The sequence below is a fragment of the Ambystoma mexicanum genome, chromosome 10 (assembly GCF_040938575.1).
Source record: "Ambystoma mexicanum isolate Mex_15411 chromosome 10, UKY_AmexF1_1, whole genome shotgun sequence".
NCBI classification, from domain to species: domain Eukaryota; kingdom Metazoa; phylum Chordata; class Amphibia; order Caudata; family Ambystomatidae; genus Ambystoma; species Ambystoma mexicanum.
In genome coordinates this window covers 1,482,249,655-1,482,268,949 of record NC_090932.1, presented here as the reverse complement: position 1 = coordinate 1,482,268,949, position 19,295 = coordinate 1,482,249,655, and the positions used below count along the sequence as shown (strand labels likewise).

At 43.8% G+C, this 19,295-nt stretch overlaps 1 protein-coding gene across 1 annotated transcript in view; it reads right to left on the bottom strand.

Annotated features, from left to right (window-relative positions):
• SETD1B (SET domain containing 1B, histone lysine methyltransferase) overlaps positions 1 to 19,295 on the bottom strand; it is a 993,120-nt gene that overhangs the window by 95,911 nt on the left and 877,914 nt on the right. The gene's annotated exons all lie outside the window — the stretch shown is intronic.

The following is a 19,295-nucleotide window of genomic DNA, read 5'->3' as shown; positions in this document are numbered from 1 at the left end:
CAACACCCTGACTGTCTCCACCTCTGCCATCTTCACTACACGCACCGTCTTTCGACACAAATGAACAATGTGAACATCTGATTGGCTGATGCCTACAGTCCCCTTTCCATTGCTGTAGAACCCTGTATGTGCCACGCCCAACCCGTGGACAAGCGCGGTCTACGTGCGGCACGTAACTCTTAGCCAGTCCTTCCACCCTTTCCACATCCCTCGCAAATCCATTCCCTCATTGGACACAGCTAAGCAGTCACACAACCATCCACCAATCATATTCAAGATCTTTACATCTAACTCCGCCATCAGAGTTCCGCACTTCAAATGTACTGTTGATCCCTCTGAATGCAAGTCTCATATCATTGCAAAGCACCTACTTCAAAAAGTAGTGTGCAAACGTCGCAGATTTCTACTTACAGCTCCATGCATACGCACATGCATGAGTACAAAGTACAGGTATGCATATTTTATTCAGAGAATATGTGCAACCCTTATGATTTCATTTAAACAAATGAATGCCACTAAATCTGCATAGCCAATACATACCAACGCTCCCCCTTTAAGTGCAAGTCGTCCGATTTGTCATTGACAAACCGCACTACTTCTTACTGTTTCCCGCATAACCTATACATATGTAACAACCCTCCCGATTTAGGCGCGAAACTCGATTTTCCATTAGAAAATGTCACCATTTTTTACTGTCTACTGCCTAAATCAATGCTACTTCCAATGCGATCGTAAGAGAAAAATAAACATTCCCGATTGCTGTGGTGACAACACCCTCTGAGGTTTTCCTGATTTTTCGCATTCGTACTTATAATATGAAAGTAGTCAACTTTTTCCCATCTACTATTATGACCTATCACTTACAAACATCTCTCTGCTATGGACAACACAGCTTAAAAAAAACAAGCAATTTTCATGAACTGAAAATTGTTCTCATTTGCGAAGCAGGTTCAACTAACATACTGCAAATAACATATAAAGGCTGCACGTAGTGAAATGAAATGCACACATGCACTGTGTTGAGTTATGAAAAGTGAATACTCTGGCGAAAGATGCAAAATGAACGTGTGTTGGGGAGAATTCTCTGTAAAGGCTCATTTCCCAAACCTAGTGAGTCCCCCAGCAGCTTTGCTGGATTTTTGGGGTTTATTTTTTTCTCCTGCTAAGAGTGAGACTCTTTTCCTCCCACTCTTAGACATGATTTGAGGTGTTCCTTTGACTCTGTATGTGTTTTATGGGCTATGGGGTCCTTTACCCCACAGGGCTTCATGTGTTTTTGGTATGTGGGTTACACAGCACCCTCCGTGCAGTAACCCAGTGGTGTCGTAGTGACCCCCAAACATAGACTCCATACACAGGGACTGACTACTGTCTCCCAGGGCATGTAAAGTCACCATTGGCTTTACTAGTCTTAAATTGTGAACAGAACCAGTACAAACCATCATATTGTGGACGTACTGGTCGGGGCAATTCGATTGCCCCGGGGTCTGTTGTTCGAGGGGGCACTGTCCAGTCCCCCTGACCGAGTTTTGGTTGGTGGCAGTGGATACTACTTTTTATATTCGACCGCAAATATATTCCTAGGGGATATTCCCATTGTTCGAGGCTACCACTTTTTAAAATAGCCTCGAACATACCGCCGGTTTATTAAATTAATATAAATTCACCGGTTGGTATTTTTTGCCAAAACTCGGTTCCAAAATGGCATTTGTGTTCGCTTCTGTGACTCCAACCCAAGTTGAGCCCTTTGTTCCACTTTTTGGCAGACTTCTCCACAGAAGCCTCCAAAAGTGGTGCCACTCTGTCTGGGTACCACAGGGGGTGTGGGAGGGGGTTTAGGCACCCTGGACTGAGTTGCCACGGTAACTCAAGTCGCACTCTTGTGTGATTGGCCCAGTGGTGAGCCGCCCGGCTCACCACTTAGCATGTTTGGGTGACAGCTAGGACTGATGAATGGGGGTTTTCTGCATAAAAGCAGGGCTTTGGGGACTGGAACTTCATAAGTCGCCACAGGACCTAAAGAATCCGAGGAGGGAGAAGCCGAGCCGACCTGCAACGACGACACCACCGGTGGAGCCCTGCTGAACCGTCTCACCACTTTTCCCGACGACAGAGGAGATCTCCAGTCCGGAGAGTCTTCTTCCTTTGACTGGTGGGGATAACCAGTTTGCCCGTCTTTTCGCCTTCCTGGATCATCTCGTGGCCGCCTTGCCTGTGCAAAGCACCCCGGCAACTGGAATACCACGGTTTACCACTCCTCTTTCCTCCACGTCGAGACCTCCTCTTCCTCTGGACGAAACACCGACTTGCACCCGCTGCCAGGAACAACTGCCCCCGCTGGAGCGTTCTTCCCATTTCAGGTACTGTGTCCGCCTGGCTTCCCTTGCGACAGATTGTTCGGGGTGACAGTAAATCCTCGACTTTGTAACCTGGGTTAGCCTGGGGCCTGTGAACTAACTTTTCCTGACTTGATCTCAATCTTTTGTGAACTACCTACAAAGACTCTTTGGGCATAACCCCACTGTGTGATCCTGGACACATTTCGCTTGCTCTCTCTAAGAGTGGGCCTGGCATTTGAACTTCCTTGCTCTCCAGTAGACTTTGCCTAACCTGCCTCATTGTGGTTCTTTTAAAAGTATTGAAATTGTGTGCTTTCATAACTGCCTTTTCCCTCCCTTTTTTTATAACTTATTAGAGTGCCATCTTAGGTTAAGCGCTCACCTCTGTCTGAAAATAAGTGGTGTTTTCTCACTAAGACTTGTCTAATAAGTAATCAGGGTTGTATATATATAATAGTGACTGTGTGTTGAATTTACTTACCTCTTTTTGTGCTAGTGTAATTTACAAGTGTCTTTAAATAAATAATTATATACTTTTACACCAAAGCTCTGGTCAGTGTTTGCTTGTGCTACTGTATCTCTGTACCTATTGTGTATACTCTATATACTGCCTAACTCATCTTGAGAGAAGTCTGACTGCTCAGCCACAGCTACCAGGTAAATCTGGGTGGTACAGACTGCTACCAATTGGGTTTACTGCCAACACCTGTAGTCCTAAGCCTTTTGCAGTGGTCCCTAAGGGAACTGCACAGGTTTCTACCTAACAACGTGTACATTAACATCACTGCTTTAAACACACAAAGTTACTAACTTCTTCCTTTTACAATTGCAGTGAAGACTACTCTCCTGAAAATCAACAGCATCTACACTGCAAACATATCCGAAGAAACCTGGTCATTCCGCAAAAAAAAGTAAGTACTGTACTACCTTTATATTGTTACTGCTCCTCAAAGAGACTGTGTGGGTTTATTTAATTTGTGCACCAAAACAAACATTGATTTCTGAACCCTTCTACCCACAAATCCCCATTTATTGAACAAAGAATAACAGGCAGAGTGGCTCACAAATCTGTTTGTTTTTGGAGCTCAAATAACATACAGAAGCGTTAGAATGTCAGTACTAGAAAAGAAATAGCTGTTTCAATTTTATACCATTATGTATACTATTAATGCTTCTCCTCACCACTAGCTCACTTTGTACTCTCATCTGAAGCACAGTGTAGTAGTATTCAAACAGAATATTAGGCTCCCCAACTCATAACAGGCCAATGCACATTCACACACCACCACAAACAGCTTCCCCATCAAACTCATGCACTCATCCACACAGCACACATACATTGTACAACAGACCAAACCATGCCTTTTTTTTCAACAGACCCCAAAGAATGCCTACCAAAAAGCAAGTCAGTAGAAAGGAACGCAGAAATAGAGCAAATGAAAATGAAAGTGTCCAAAGTAAGCATCCATCTGTAGCAGAGTTTGTAGAGAACGTTGGAACAAAACACCTAATACAGTCGTTTAGCGAAACAAAGGAAGCTTCAACTACCGAAACTGTACCTCCTCTATCAAAATGTGGCACGAAACACAAAACGCTTCACAAAAAAAATCAGCTACCAGTACGGCTAACAATGCTCCCATTAATCCTGATATAGTAACAAGAACCCACAGTAAAAAAAGTATTTTAGCAAATATGTTTGAAGAGGACCGGAATCATCCTCAACCCTTAAAACGTACCGTAGAAAATTAATCCTACAAGCTCTCGTAGACAGTGCAATCCTTCTCAAACGGAAGTTGTTTATATTAGTGTTAAATAGGATGAAACCACTAACAAAACTAAGTACTAAACTACAAAAGAAACTTGTCAATAAACGGAATGTGAACAAAAACAACTTCTTAAATATTTGTGGAGGTGAATGGAGTCACACAACAACCACAGAACCATATTTCAATGAAGAAGCATACAAACATAATCAAACAAACAATTGCCATCCATAGAAGTGGACGAGGGCATGAAAAAATCAATACCATCATCATGGAACAAGAAACACTGCTTACAAAAGTATCCCCTGAAACCTCAGAATTACCTCTCGATTCAACTGAACCAGACCGTCCAGTATACAAATGGCCATGCACACTTCCTAACAAATCTTTACGTCAGTTCCTCAATCAGTATGTGAAAGGTAAAGACAAAATTAAAATGAAAGTGCTGCAAACTATGGATCTCTGTCCAGTGCCCAAATACACAGGACTACAAGGACATTCATTAGCCTGCATTTCAGGACCTATTTGCAAAAGCACCTTCCATGATATCGAAACAAATACATCATTCAAATGTAAGAAATCTAGTGATTAAAATGTACTATGCTGAAAGTCCAGCTTTAGAATTAGCCAATTTAAACAACACTCTTCTGCATGGTACACCCAAATACCTACAAGAAGAAATCGACCGTATCCAGAGAAAATATTTTGGAAGTGAAAGCCACTTACAAAATGCAATAGTTTTAGAACAGACTAGCAACAATTCTGCACATAGCAACCTTCTATTACACACATACAAAAAAGAAATACTAAAATTAAAAGTGCATCAGCTGAAGTACCAAACCATGTGTGTGTGTGTGTTGCCGCAGAATGTTCTACAAAAGAAACACAAAAAATATAGACATATCATGCAAAATAGAAGACAATGAAGATTCCAAATGGTTCGAATTAGCCCTCTACCTTGCAGCAGAAAACAAATACCAAATAAGTGAACCCCTAATATGTTGCAGTTACTGCACTACAAAACTGGACAACAACCAAACTCCTTCACGTGCTATCACAAATAATTTGGAATTGTTCCCACTACCAAAACCCCTGCAACAACTCAATTTATATGAAAGCATCATAATTCAAACAGTTCACAAATTTCAAGCAATTATACGCCTTCAACCAAAAACAGCAAAATTACCTCCCTCCGAATTGGTGAAAGGCATTTGTGGCAAAGTAGTTTACTTGCCACTAGATCTAACAGAATATGTACACACTCCAATACAGCATTCTTTAATTCTCTTGGTAAATGGTGTACCAACAAAAGACAAAAAAAGTTGGCAACAACTGGTGGACTTACATAAAGTTAGACAAGCCTTGCAATATCTGAAAGACAATAACGAATACTACAAAGAAATAAATATTGAAGAAAGCTAAAGGGAAACAACTGAAATAATACAAGAGTCATCAGAAACTTGTCAATTTGAACTTCTGGATCCTGCTGCAGTATCCACTCTTTTGGACCATTACACAATTTATCCATTGCATTCCAATGAAAGCATAGATGATGCACTAGAAACTTACCAAATGCGACAAACCAAAGGGTCACCAATGAGCATATGGGATAAAAGTATAGAAGCCAGTGCTTTTCCACCGCTATTTCCTACTGGCAAAGGTGGAAGATAGGATGATAGACCCACTCAGATTACGGCATCAGAATACCGCTCATTACGAATGTATTCGCAAGATCCCAGATTTAGACAAAATGTGGAATAGATATTCCACCTACTTTTGAAAGTGAACTAGCAACCCTATGTTACGGAGTTGCACACATTTTGAAATCTGGAACCGACTTTCAAAATATGTCAGCTATGCAATTAATACAAAAAGTACAAGACAAAGATGAGGTTTTACAATCAAGTATAACAAATCTGTTTGCAAACATGCGTGGTACAAAAGAATATTGGTTCCGATGGCACGGAGACGTACGGTGTATGATCAGAAACCTTGGACTACCAACTTGGTTTGTTACACTAAGTTGTGCAGAATATGCATGGGAAGATTTACATGAGTTCCTACGCATATCAAACAACAACAAAACCAACATAGATATATTAACACCTGGAGAACTTTGCTCTCTAGATCCAGTTAATGTGTCAAGATATTTCCATCATCGTTTCATTGCTATCCTACACTTCATTTGTAATAAAACTGTTCCTCCCCTTGGAGAAAAGAATACCAAGCGAGAGGAGCACCACATAGTCACATGCTTTTATGGATCAAAGGACACCTAAATTTGGTCACGACAGTGATGCCACTGTTTTGCAGTTCATCCAAAAATATGTCACTTGTGAAATCCCTTCACAACGAACACATAGTGACCTGCATGGACAGATTTTAGAATTTCAAAGACACAAATGCGGCAAATATTGTTGTCGCAAATACAAAAGCAAAGGGAAATACTACACCAAATGCCGCTTTTGTTTCCCTAGACCAGTTACAGAAACAGGTGAAGTGAACAACTTCATGTCTTCAGTTCGACATAGTGTTAAAGGTAAATCACCTAAGAACATGTATTACATAAAAAGAACAGAAGAATCAAAATATATCAATGATTCTAATACAATCATTGTCCTCTTATGGAATACAAACATAGATGTGCAATACATTGCAGACAATTCCACTGCAGTTGCACGATATGTTACAGCCTACTTAACAAAAGCAGAAGAAAACACAGCTTCAAGACCTCTGGAATGACCTATCATCAGACAAAACACTATCTCAGAAATTGTACAGCCTAGGCATAAAAATGCTCTCTCAGAGAATGTGGCGCCTATGAAGCGGCTGAACGTTTAACCAGTACTGCTTTGTATGGAAATTCAGACAACATAGTATGGCTAAATCTTGGTCCTGTTAAATCTAGAAAACGTTCTAAAATCATATGAGGACATAGAAACAATTGCCAGAAATGATGCCAACAGCCAAGACATTTTAAAAAACAATTTACTGGACACATACTATCCGAACAGGAGTAGCACTTTGGAAAGCATGTGTCTATACCACATAGGTCAAAACCTTGCATACAAAAATAATATAAAACCCGATGAAAGCAAAGGTAGATATAGAGTGACAGATTGTGAAGGCAGCTTAGTGAAACTTACCAAATCAAGCTTAATTAACCATGTCAAATTGTCATTAAAAACTCCTCAACAGCAAGAACTATATTACATGTCTCTGCTACAACTTTTTAAACCAGAGAGAAAAGAGGAAGAAATACTAGAAAACTATGACTGCTATGAAGATGCTTTCAAAGCAAATGAAAGCGCTAACACCGATGTGAACTTTACGCAGTACAAAACAATGTTGCACAATGAAAAGCAACACGAAGAAGAACTTCATGCCCAACTAGATAAGGACACTTCCGACAGTAGTCAACCTTCCGTAACAGGAAGCCAAGAACCACTAGGGCAGCCACTAATAGCAAATGAGGCAGAATTAGCTATGACAGAAGTGGAAAACACCATGTGTCACTATGAACAAGATATAGAAAACAACTGTACTACAAGCAAAACTTAAAGATCAGCGCACCATTTTTGAAGAGGTAACAAAATAAATTGCACATGGTGTACAACACGAAAATAAATAATGTACCTGCCAAAATTACAAACCTATACTGCTGTACGTCAGTGGTGAAGCTGGGTCAGGAAAAACATTCTTAATCAAAATCATCAGCAAGTTCCTTCAACAATTGACAAACAACAAACTGTCAGCTGTTGTAACTGCCCCGACAGGTTTAGCTGCCTACAACAATGGCAGTGTCACTTTACACCGATTACTACTCCATCCAGTAGAACACCAAAACAAATTAGACTATTACAAACTTTCTGCAGAAGCTGCAATGGAACTACGCAGAATATTAAAACAAATGAAAATGCTACTAATAGATGAAGTGAGCATGGTCTCCAACCTAATGTTGGCTTTGATTCACCTCAGATTGCAAGAGGTACTGAAAACAAAGTACGAAGAACTCTTTGCAGGGAGACACATTATCGTTTTCGGAGATCTTCTACAATTGACACCAGTAAAAGGTAAACCTATTTTTAAAACCTTAGGACACAAACTCTGCCTTAAAACTATTAGCAGCATAGGAAATGTCAACCTTTGGCAACATTTCCAATACAGAGAATTAACAGAAAACATGCGGCAATCTGCAGATCTCACTTATGCCAACATTTTAAAAAGTATTGGTGTACTATCTCAAGAAGCTCAAGAAGCACAAGCAATATTGAAAAACCGGCACATTCATGCACTTTATGGCAATAATGCATGTGCTACTGATGTTATGGAACAATTAGCGCACAAACATGTCAATTGTATGGCCTTAATGCTAATTCTTGCAAGCTGTTTCAAATTCAATGAAACAATGTTAAAAAAAGAAATGCAACCAATAATGGAAATTTGCGCCACAGACAAACTAGACGTACATGGTATGACACTACCCATGACTGAGCAAGCCACAACAAGACTAAATACCTTAGAAAATTCAATCTCCAACACAGCTGGGTTGGAAAAAATATTAAAATTATCCTTAATTTGTAGAGTAATGCTTTAACGTAACCTTGACGTGGAGCAAGGGCTAGTTAATGGGGCACTGGGTACAGTTGTTGGCTTTCAAACATACCCACGTGACAACATTCAGTTTGTCAATATTCACTTTGACAAACTTTCAGAAGTGAAAAGGATAGGGCGCTCAACTGCTCAATTCCTTACCCTAGACAAAGCATTGCTAGATATAAGAAACACAGTCTTTAAAGAAGGCATGAGCTACGTAGCACTATCACGCTAACGTACACTTGGCGGTCTATTTCTAATCAACTTTGATGCTAGTAAACTGAATGCTGATATTCCTTGCATTTTAGAATACAATAGACTGCGTTCACTGTACACCCCCCATCTGAAACAATATCCTGTTCCAGAAAAAGTAAAACATGGTAAAAGAAAACTAATTCAAACAGAAATGCAACAAAATCAGACAGCAAATCCTTCAAAGAAAACAAAAGAGGCTAAAACGTCATAAATTACCACAAGCAAAGAAGAACCTATTAGGGAAAGCAAATCAGGTACTTCTTCAAAGAAGGAACAAAAACTCAGAAAAAAGCACTCAGACAGAACTAGGTGGTCCATTCAAATTTTCAAATGAAACTGGATTAAGTTGCTATGCAAATGTAGCAATGAATATTCTATTTCAATTGCCACCAATTGTTAACAATATTTACTTACACAGTACAGACCAATTGTGTATGCAAACGCAACAAACGATCCTGACAACACGTACAGTGTTCACGGAATAAGACAAGAACTGGACTACTGTGCTGAAATGGTGAGATTCACTATAAACTCACAAGAAGATCCACAAGAATTTCTAATGTACTTATTACAAGTACTGGAAAACATACCTATAAATGAAATCTTCCAGATTTCATACATGTGGAAACATACATGCACTCTCTATAACAATGTGATACAGGAACACATCCCAAATGAGCGATTTGTGTATGTATCCATACCTAATTGTGAATCCATTCCAGCAACTTGTACAGAATGCAAACCATGGCAGATTATGTGCTATGTGCAATTCAGATAATCGCTCCACCTTACTGATACAAAAACATAGTAATTACATAATACTTATGCTTCTACGTTACAATTCAGATGGTACCAAAAACAACTGCAAGCTGACTGGATTCACACACGGTCAAGTGTCACTTGGAAAGAAAACCTTTACAACTATAGGTATAATCTACCACGCAGGAGATAGAACCACTGCAGGTCACTACACTGCATACATTAAAAAGAAAAGTGGATGGTTCGAATGTAATGACAGCACCATTACTCTAAATTGGAGATTGCCAGCTAATCTTACAAATGCATATTTAATCTTCATAAATCCAAAATTTTATAACTAATGTGTACTACAACAGTAACAAAAATTCAAGTAAACGACTATAAACAGTTAGAATACGCCAACAGGTATCTAACTGCCCAAGAATGTATAACAACCACACAGATAAATGAATACCACAGATCGGTAAGAAAAAATGCACAGTTCGAATACGCCAACAGGTATCTAACTGTTTAAAAAAAATTGTAACAAGCCAACAGACATAACATTAATCAGAAACAACAAGGAAACACTCAAAGAAAACAAAGAAATCTTTGTAGCATAGCAAAGAAAGTTTTTTTTATCCAACAAGGATTTTTTTTCCCCCAGACTCAAGGATTAGAAAAACAAACACAGAAACTGAGCAAAAGGCACAGTACACTGGTTTGTAAACTAAATATGAGGGTCCAAAAAAAAAAAAGCTAAAATGTCTATTGTACAATGTAATAAGTCTTCATGAAATACAAACACTAACATGCTCTTTTCGTTTATCACAGAAATTAAAAAAGGATATTTCCGCCAAGTACTAAAGTCATGTAAGAAATATATGGATTCTCAGCAAAGTAAACAGCAAGTATAATTGCACACATGGCATACATATTCCAATCTGCACATCTAATCTATGGCAGTAATATGGTGCAGTGGCTGTAGGCAGGGCCTACCATCTTGGATGTATAACCTACCACCTACACCCTGCGGCCAAGCAACCAAGACTATAGGTCATACCCACAACCAGCGCAGCATATCAAAACCATGATGCTTATAATTTCACTACTTATAAGTTTACTCTTGGGTGCATGGTCTGCAGCCATGCACCTAAGGCTGTAGGTCGTGCACACAACCACTGCACCACAGCACACCCATATTGATTTATAACCTCACTGCTTATGACTTCAGTCTTGGGTGCATGGCCTTTGGCCATGCACCCAAGACTCTCGGTCCGGTCAAGAACCACCAAGGCATATCGCACCCATTCTGGCTTCTAACTTCACTATGTATAAATTTGGGTTTGGGTGCATGGCCTTGGGCCATGCACCCAAGACTACAGGCCCTCCCCACAACCACCCAGGTGATGTGCGATACTACGGGTGTATCTATAGCTTTGACATGCTGCAGTGGTTGTGGCCAGGGCCTAGAGTCTTAGGTGTATGTCCATAGATATTTCAATGCATGGCTGTGCAGTGACTTAAAACTCCAGTGCTTATAACTTTGTTCTTGGATGCATGGCCTTCGGCCATGCACCCAAGACGGTACACGCTCCCCACAACCACCTGATCGAAGCAATACTACAGGTGTATCCATAGCTGTGACATGCTGCAGTGGTTGTGGCCAGGGCCTAGTCTTGGAAGTATGGCCTACGGCCATGCACCCAAGACTCTAGGCCCTGGCCACAACCACTGCAGCATATTACACCCATGGCCGTTTATAAATCATTACAACACCAATGGAATGAAACATTATAACGGTAGCAAGTGCTTACAACTTTGTTCTGGGGAGTATGGCCTTCGGCCATGCACCCAAGACTGTACACACTCCCCACAACCATCTGATCAATAAGCAGTACTACAGGTGTATCCATAGCTGAGACATGCTGCGGTGGTTGTGACCAAGGCCTAGAGTCTTGGAAGAATGGCCTGCGGCCTACGCCATGCACCCAAGACTCTTGGCCCTGGCCACAACCACTGCACCATATTACACCCATGGTCGCTTATAAATCATTAGCACACCCATAGAATGAAACATTATAACTGTAGCAAATGCTATCCATAGAAAAAAAAACATTTAACTTCGCCATGTACGCAATTTCGATGTTCACTAACACCATACGTGTCCTTAGAACAGTTTCAAGTTCCCTGCGCACAGCACGGACTGAAGTACTATCCTTATGAGACCCTTCATTTTCTGTACTTACAAACATCCCGAACAAGGCGGCCATAGGGAATACATCATTAACACCTACCACCTGAACAAATACAGTATTTCACCCATCTCTTACTGTCTGCACCTCCCCAAGCACTCTGACAGAGCAAAACAGTTTCCAAAATAGCACTTTGCCGCTGGTCGCCGCCGCGCTGTCGGCAGATCCAAGATGTCGGGCGCATTCAAACAATCTGATGCTGAACACGCCTCACTGCAGCCAATCGGCGTAGACGACGCGTGTCCGCGGTCATGACGCCAGCCCCTTTGCCAATCGGTATCTTGTCCGCGGAGCGAACAGGGAAGTGTGATCGCGAAGCGGACATAGATATCACTAATATTTTTAGACCTACTTTTTGGTCGTTTTAAAGAAAACTACTGCACGGATTGTCACCAAATTTACAAAAGCACACTTTCGGGACCAAGCCCCTGCCCATGCCGTGAATTTGGTGAAAATCCGTCCAGCGGTTTGACCTGTAGGCATGCGCAAAGTTTTCCCCCCATTCAGTCTATGGGAAAAAAAGACGTTTTGGGAACCCTCCTATAACTCCCCCCCCCGGACCAAACATCACCAAACTTTGCAGAAAAAATTCAGAGTAGCCCGTATACTGTTTTTGCAAAGTTTGGTGAGGATTCGTCCAGGGGGAGCGGAGTTATAGGCCGCCCACAAAGTGCTCTTCCTATGGAAACAGCAACTCAACCATAACTGCACAGCCACTACCGTGGCTGTGTAATATATATATATATATGATACATTACTCACGGAAACCTGTTTATGCATATATCCTGCACATTGCATTCCGGGGAGGCTGGTGGGCGCATGTGAATCCATGAAAGATACCAACGCTGGAGAAATGGAGTTACAGGTAAGAAACTACTCCCTTCTCCAGCATTGGATCTTTCATGGATTCACATGCTTAGAATAAATTGTATAGCAGTATCCTAGAAGAAGGAGGTGAGAATGCAATGCAACATACATTACAAAAATAAACCACTCCCAGTCCAAATATATATATATATATATATATATATATATATATATATATGAGATACATTACTCACCGTAATCGTATTTCTGATGCTTGTATCTGCTTAGATTCACATGCTGTGCATAGGCCGACATCTAGTGGAAGCTGCGGAGTATTACAGTTTGTTTTTCAAAACTCGAAAATGGGCGTCGACACAGGGCGTGCCAGTAATACTATCCTAGTGTGACGTCCACTGTACTCAAGATCCCTCACGCGTCTAGGATCCTCAGATTGTATTTTTTCCTGACATGCGGTAGCATGAGGAGTAGCGTGAGTACAGATAATCCAAGCAGATAGACAGAAAGGTAAGACTACAAGCAATCATGCTCCTTCTCTCAGAGGGGAGGAAGGGTGGGTCGCATGTGAATCCAAGCAGATACAAGCATCAGAAATACGATTACGGTGAGTAATGTATCCCTTCTGAGGCTTGTGGAATCTGCTTAGATCACATGCTGTGCATAGATTAGCGAGCAGTACCTGAAGAAGGAGGTGGGATGTGAGAAGGGTCATGAGCAAATAAGTGTCTTAGAACCGCTTGTCCCACTTGTGTATCTGCCTTGGAATGGGTGTCAATGCAGTAATGCGGAGTAAAAGTGTGAATAGAGCTCCAAGTAGCTGCTTTGCAAATGGTGTCAAGGGTACATTTGCAATGAAAGCCAGAGTGGCCCCAATGCCTCTAGTAGAGTGGGCTCTTGGCGTGAAAGGCAGAGTTCTTTCAGAGAGTGAGTAACACAGCTGGATACAGTTAATAATCCACTTCGAGATGGCACCTTTAGAGACGCGATCCCCCTCTCTGCCTGTAGCTACGGAGACAAACAGTTGATCTGTTTTTCTTAGCGGTCTGGTTTTATTTACATAGAGGACCGCCCTACGCACATCTAGGGTGTGTAGTTTCACCTCAGCCGAGCTTTGCGGGTCCTGGAAGAAAGCCGGAAGCTCGATGGACTGGTTTACATGGAATTTAGATATAAATTTAGGTGAGAACCTAGGGTGTGTGCATAAAACCAGTTTGTCTTTATGGACAGCAAAGAAGGGATCCTGCACCGACAGAGCCTGAATTTCACTGACCCTTATTATAGAAGTAATAGCTACTAAGAAGGCCGTTTTATAAGTCAGGTGTTTGAGACTGCTTTTATGCATGGGTTCGAAAGGGGGGCCCATGAGCTTGGCTAGCACCACATTAAGGTCCCACCCTGGTGGTGGGTTTGAAATAGGAGGGTGAAGTCTCTTTACTCCTTCCATGAAGGCTTTAACTACTGGTACTTTCCACCACGAAACCTTGCTATGGGAAGTGGTGTAAGCCGACAGGGCTGCCAGGTGTACTTTCAGTGAGTTAAAAACCAATCCTGCATCTAGCAGGTGGAGCATGTATGTAACAATAGTGGAAGGAGTGCAATCAACCGGGTTGATTGATCTACTCTGGCAACAGATAACAAACCTCTTCCATTTGTCAAAGTAACAGTGCCTTGTGTTTGGTTTCCTAGATTCCTTTAGGATGTCCATACACCTCTGTGGTAAATTGAGATGTCCAAACTCTATGACCTCAGGAGCCATGCTGCCAGGTTCATTGAGTTGGGTTGCTGGTGCACTGTTTGACCTTGGTGCTGGGACAGTAAGTTGTACCAGGCTGGAAGTTTGATGGGCTCGCACACCTCCATCCTGCGTAGGTGTGGAAACCACGGTTGTCTTGCCCACATGGGAGCAACTAGGACGAGCGTCATTGACTCTCTGTTCATCTTGTTCACCACTTTCCTGATGAGGAGTCGGTGGAAAAGCATACGCAAACATCCCTGACCAGTTCATCCACAGGGCGTTCCCCTGGGAGTCTGGTTGGGGGAACCTGGATGCAAATCCTGGGCATTGTCTGTTTTCGCTTGTGGCGAATAAGTCTATAGTGGGGAAACCCCACTGAGAGAAGATATTTTCTACGACCTCTGTGTAGAACCCATTTGTGTTCCTCTGGGAGGGAGTCTCTGCTCAGAGCATCCGCTAGGGAATTGAGCTCCCCTGGAACATGTTGTGATGACAGGAAGATGTTCCGTCTGAGTGCCCATATCCAGATTTTCTGGGCAAGCTTGGACAGATTTGGTGAGCGAGTCCCTCCTTGCTTGTTCAGGTAGAACATGGCTGTTGTGCTGTCCGTCCGGATTTGCACTGACAGGTTTAGTAGGTGGGGCTCGAACGCCTGAAGCGCTCTGAATACTGCCAGAAGCTCTAGCAGGTTGATGTGGTTCTTGGCCACTGAGTGAGACCAGAGACCCTGAGCTGTGTGGTGGAGATGGTGAGCTCCCCACCCAGTCAGGCATGCATCTGTAGTGACTATTGCCTGTACTTCGGGATCGTAAAAGGGTTTCCCCTGTGCGAGATTCTCTCTTGTCCACCAGTGAAGGCTTTGTACCAGTGTTGGCGAAACGACCACTAGATCGTCCCACTGACCACTTGCCTGAGACCACTGTTTCGCCAACCATTCCTGCATGGGACGCAGGCGCGCGTGGGGGACCAGGTAAATACATGACGCCATCATGCCCAGTAAACGCATTGCTTTGCGTACCGTTATTTGTTGACCTGACTGATAATGCGGAATTTGCAGTATTATATTCCGAATTCTTTCTTCTGAAGGAAAGGTCAACCCCTCTTGGGTATCTAGGATTGCTCCTAGGAATTGTTTTGAGGTGCTTGGCACTAGGCTTGACTTTTTCTCGTTGATTGAGAAGCCTAACTCGTGGAGGAGGTCGATAGTCCTTTGAATGTTTGTCCTGCAAATTCCTGGGGTTTCCCCCGTTATGAGCCAGTCGTCCAGATAAGGGTACACTGGGATTGTCTCCCTGCGTAGGTGTGCAGCCGCCACCGCCAGTACCTTGGTGAATACCCTTGGTGCTGAAGCTATCCCGAAGGGCAGTACCTTGAATTGGTAGTGTCGACTGTCCACCTTGAAGCGCAAATACTTTCTGTACGCTGGGAACATGGAAATATGAAAATAAGCATCTTTCATATCCAAGGTTGCCATGTAATCCCCCTTTTTTAGGAGGGGGATTACCTCTTGTAGCATGGTCATACGAAATTTTTGGGGCTTGACATACTTGTTGGCAGGCCGTAAGTCCAATACTGGGCGCATTGTCAAATCTTTCTTTGGCACAAGGAAGTAAGTTGAATAAATACCCTTGTTTACCAGGTGTCCCGGGACGAGTTCTATCGCGTCCGTTTCTAGCAGAATGGCGATCTCCTCGAGGAGAATCTTCTGATGTTCTAAAGAATGTACTCTTTGTCATGGAGGATGTTTCCGGGGACGCTGTAGTAGTTCTATACAATATCCTGTGGATACTGTTGACAGCACCCATCTGTCTGATGTGATCCCTTCCCAAGCCTGGGTGAAGTTGGAAATGCGTCCCCCTACTGGGGTTGCATGAGAAAAGACCCTAATCTGAGCGTCACTGCTTTGGTGGAGGCGTGACGCCTCCCTCGTTGGGGCTGCCTCTGCCCTTACCACGACCTCTCCTATTACCCCTGCCGTAACCCTGGGTAGACTGTTGGTTGTTGTTCCACTGTGTACCCTGCCCCTGGGAATAGGTAGATCCTCTGGGAATTTTGGCCGCGTGGGCGACGAAAATTACTATTCCCTCTCTGGTTAGGGGGTTTATTGGTTAACTGGCCAAGGGACTTGAGTGTTTCATATTCGTCCTTGTCATTCTTCAGTGCGTCTTCGACCGCCTTACCAAACAACAGATCGGTTTCCACCGGTTTGTCCAATAATGATGCCTGGGTTTCTGCCTTAAAACCAGACTGCCGTAACCACGCATGTCTCTTGATAACAGTGCCTTCCCCTATCAATCTGCCTGCGTTGTCCGCGGCGTCGAAGGTTGCTTTCAAAATGCAACCAGACACGGCCACACCCTCTGCGGAAATCCGAGCTAACTGGCCCTTTAAAGGTTCAGGAGCAGAGGCTATGAGTGCCGCGACTTCTTCCCACTGATGGCAGTTGTAGCTGGCCAACAGGGTGGTGGAGTTTGCAATCCTTGCTTGATAGGCGGACGTTGAGGCTACTTTCCTGCCGAAACCGTATTATTTTTTGCTCTCCTTGTCGGGAGGAGCTTCGGACGATGACAAGGGTGTTCCAGCCCTCTTACGAGTGTTGGTGACAACTAGGGAGTCTGGCTTCAGATGTCCTCTTATATAGAGAGGGTCAGACTGGGCCGCCCTGAAAAGCTTTTCAACCCTGGGATTGACTGCTCTGGTGAAGTTCGGGTTCACCAGGGACGGATCTATTCTCCGCTGAATGGACTTAAGGATAGGGATGGTCTGGGCAACAGGCCTCCTTTCTCCCACTAACTCTTCTGCAAAGTCCCTTTCCTCCTGGACACCGTGGGTGTCAATGTGGAAATGTTCTGCTGCGCGTGCGAGAACCTCGTTTAGGAGGGGTTGGTTATCGACAGGGGAGTCGGTAACCGGGGCTTCGTTCTCTACCGGGAAATCTACTCTGTATGTTTCCGGGGCCTCCTCTTCTTCTTCCTGATCCTCCTCATCCCCATAGTAGCCCGTCCCGGTTTGCTCTTCTACCATACCAAATTCTTGGTCCTCACCAAAGGAAGCCTCTCCTTGATACAGTGAGTATGGTCTTGCGTATGGTTGTACCTCGAAGGGTTCTGACCTCATCGGAGTTTCAAACCGGGGCTTTTTACTCGGGGGGGATAGGATCGGTAGAGCCTGAGGGAGTCGCCCCTTGTGGATCATACGAGAGGAAATGTTCTGGATTTTTATCATAAAAATCAGCCAAAGAAGACATTCTTGACATGACCCTATCTATATCTTCACTGGACCATTTTTTGGAACTGGGAATGACTCTCTCAGCAAGTCTATGGGATTTATCCTGAGTAGCTTTGCTGGTCTTAGACATATCAGCAGACCTGGTTTTGTCTGTCTGTTTAGGGGGAGTGGTGTGTTTCACAGGTGTGGAAGAGTGCAAAGGTGGTTTCTTCTGCTGTTTTTCCCCCTCCCACTGCGTGGAAAAATGTTTTCCCTGTCCTTTAGTGGCTCCGGAGGTTTTCGACGCCTGGTGTCGAGGATCGGGGGTGGTGTCCCTGTCCTTCGAGCGTGGGGCCTCAATGGCTTTAACTGCGGGCTCCGACTCCTGGAGCGCGGCCTGGGGGTGGAAGTCGTCTTCGTCTTCCGACGATCGAACTTCTGTTAGCCTAGGGAGCGAGGCACTCTTGGCAAGAGTGGATGATTGCCTGGAGTCATGCGGCGATCTTGATCGAGAGCGCCCAGAGGACACCGAATCGGACCGTTCTGTTTGTGCCACTTTCCGAGAACTCAACGTCGTCGAGTCTCGGTTGGACTTAGTGTGTTTAGTGTGTGTAGTATGTGAAGCGCTTGTGTCGCCGGGGGTCTTCCCCGTAGCCCCCTGCCGGACGACCTTCCGAGGTCGGGGACCTGCGCTCAGCTGTCTTTCGACGCCGTAATGCCCTCGCCGTCCGAAAGTACGGCGTCGCTGCCGTCGCTGAAGGCGCCCTCCGCTGCCATGGCCGCCTGCCTGGCGTGATGGGCCCAACGCTTCGTCGAACGGTCCTTAAGTGTCTTAGGTTTAAACCTACTACACGCTCTGCAGTTCGCTTCAGGGTGGTCCCTCGGCAAGCAGAGATTGCACGTGGCGTGCCCGTCGACCCAAGGGTATTTGCGATTGCACTTGGGGCATAATTGAAAAGGGGTACCCTCCATACGCACCTTGAGGCAGCGGGCTGTTAAGTGTAGGAAATGTATAAGGTGTACCTATATACCAAGAGTGTAGAGTATGTACCACCCCCCACTCTCCCTACTTGCAGGGCCGAGGCCAGAGGCCTTCCAAGGCCCGGGCCGATGCCAGCGGCCTTCCGAGGCCCAAATCCGTCGTGCAGCAGCCGACGGTCGATTTCTTCTCCAGCCGGCGTCGAGTGTCGAAGTTCGACGTTGGGGTGGGGAAGGATGTCAATAGATTATTATTTAAAATTTTTAGCAAAAGTATGGCTAAGGCCAGGGGACTCCGCAAAATGCTTTCGACCAGTATGGTGGAAAAAAACAATCTGAGGATCCTAGACGCGTGAGGGATCTTGGGTACAGTGGACGTCAAACTAGGGATAGTATTACTGGCACTTCCACTAGATGTCGGCCTATGCACAGCATGTGATCTAAGCAGATTCCACAAGCCTGAGATATATATATATGGGATACATTACTCACCGTAATCGTATTTCTGATGCTTGTATCTGCTTAGATTCACATGCTGTGCATAGGCCGACATCTAGTGGAAGCTGCGGAGTATTACAGTTTGTTTTTCGAAACTCAAAAATGG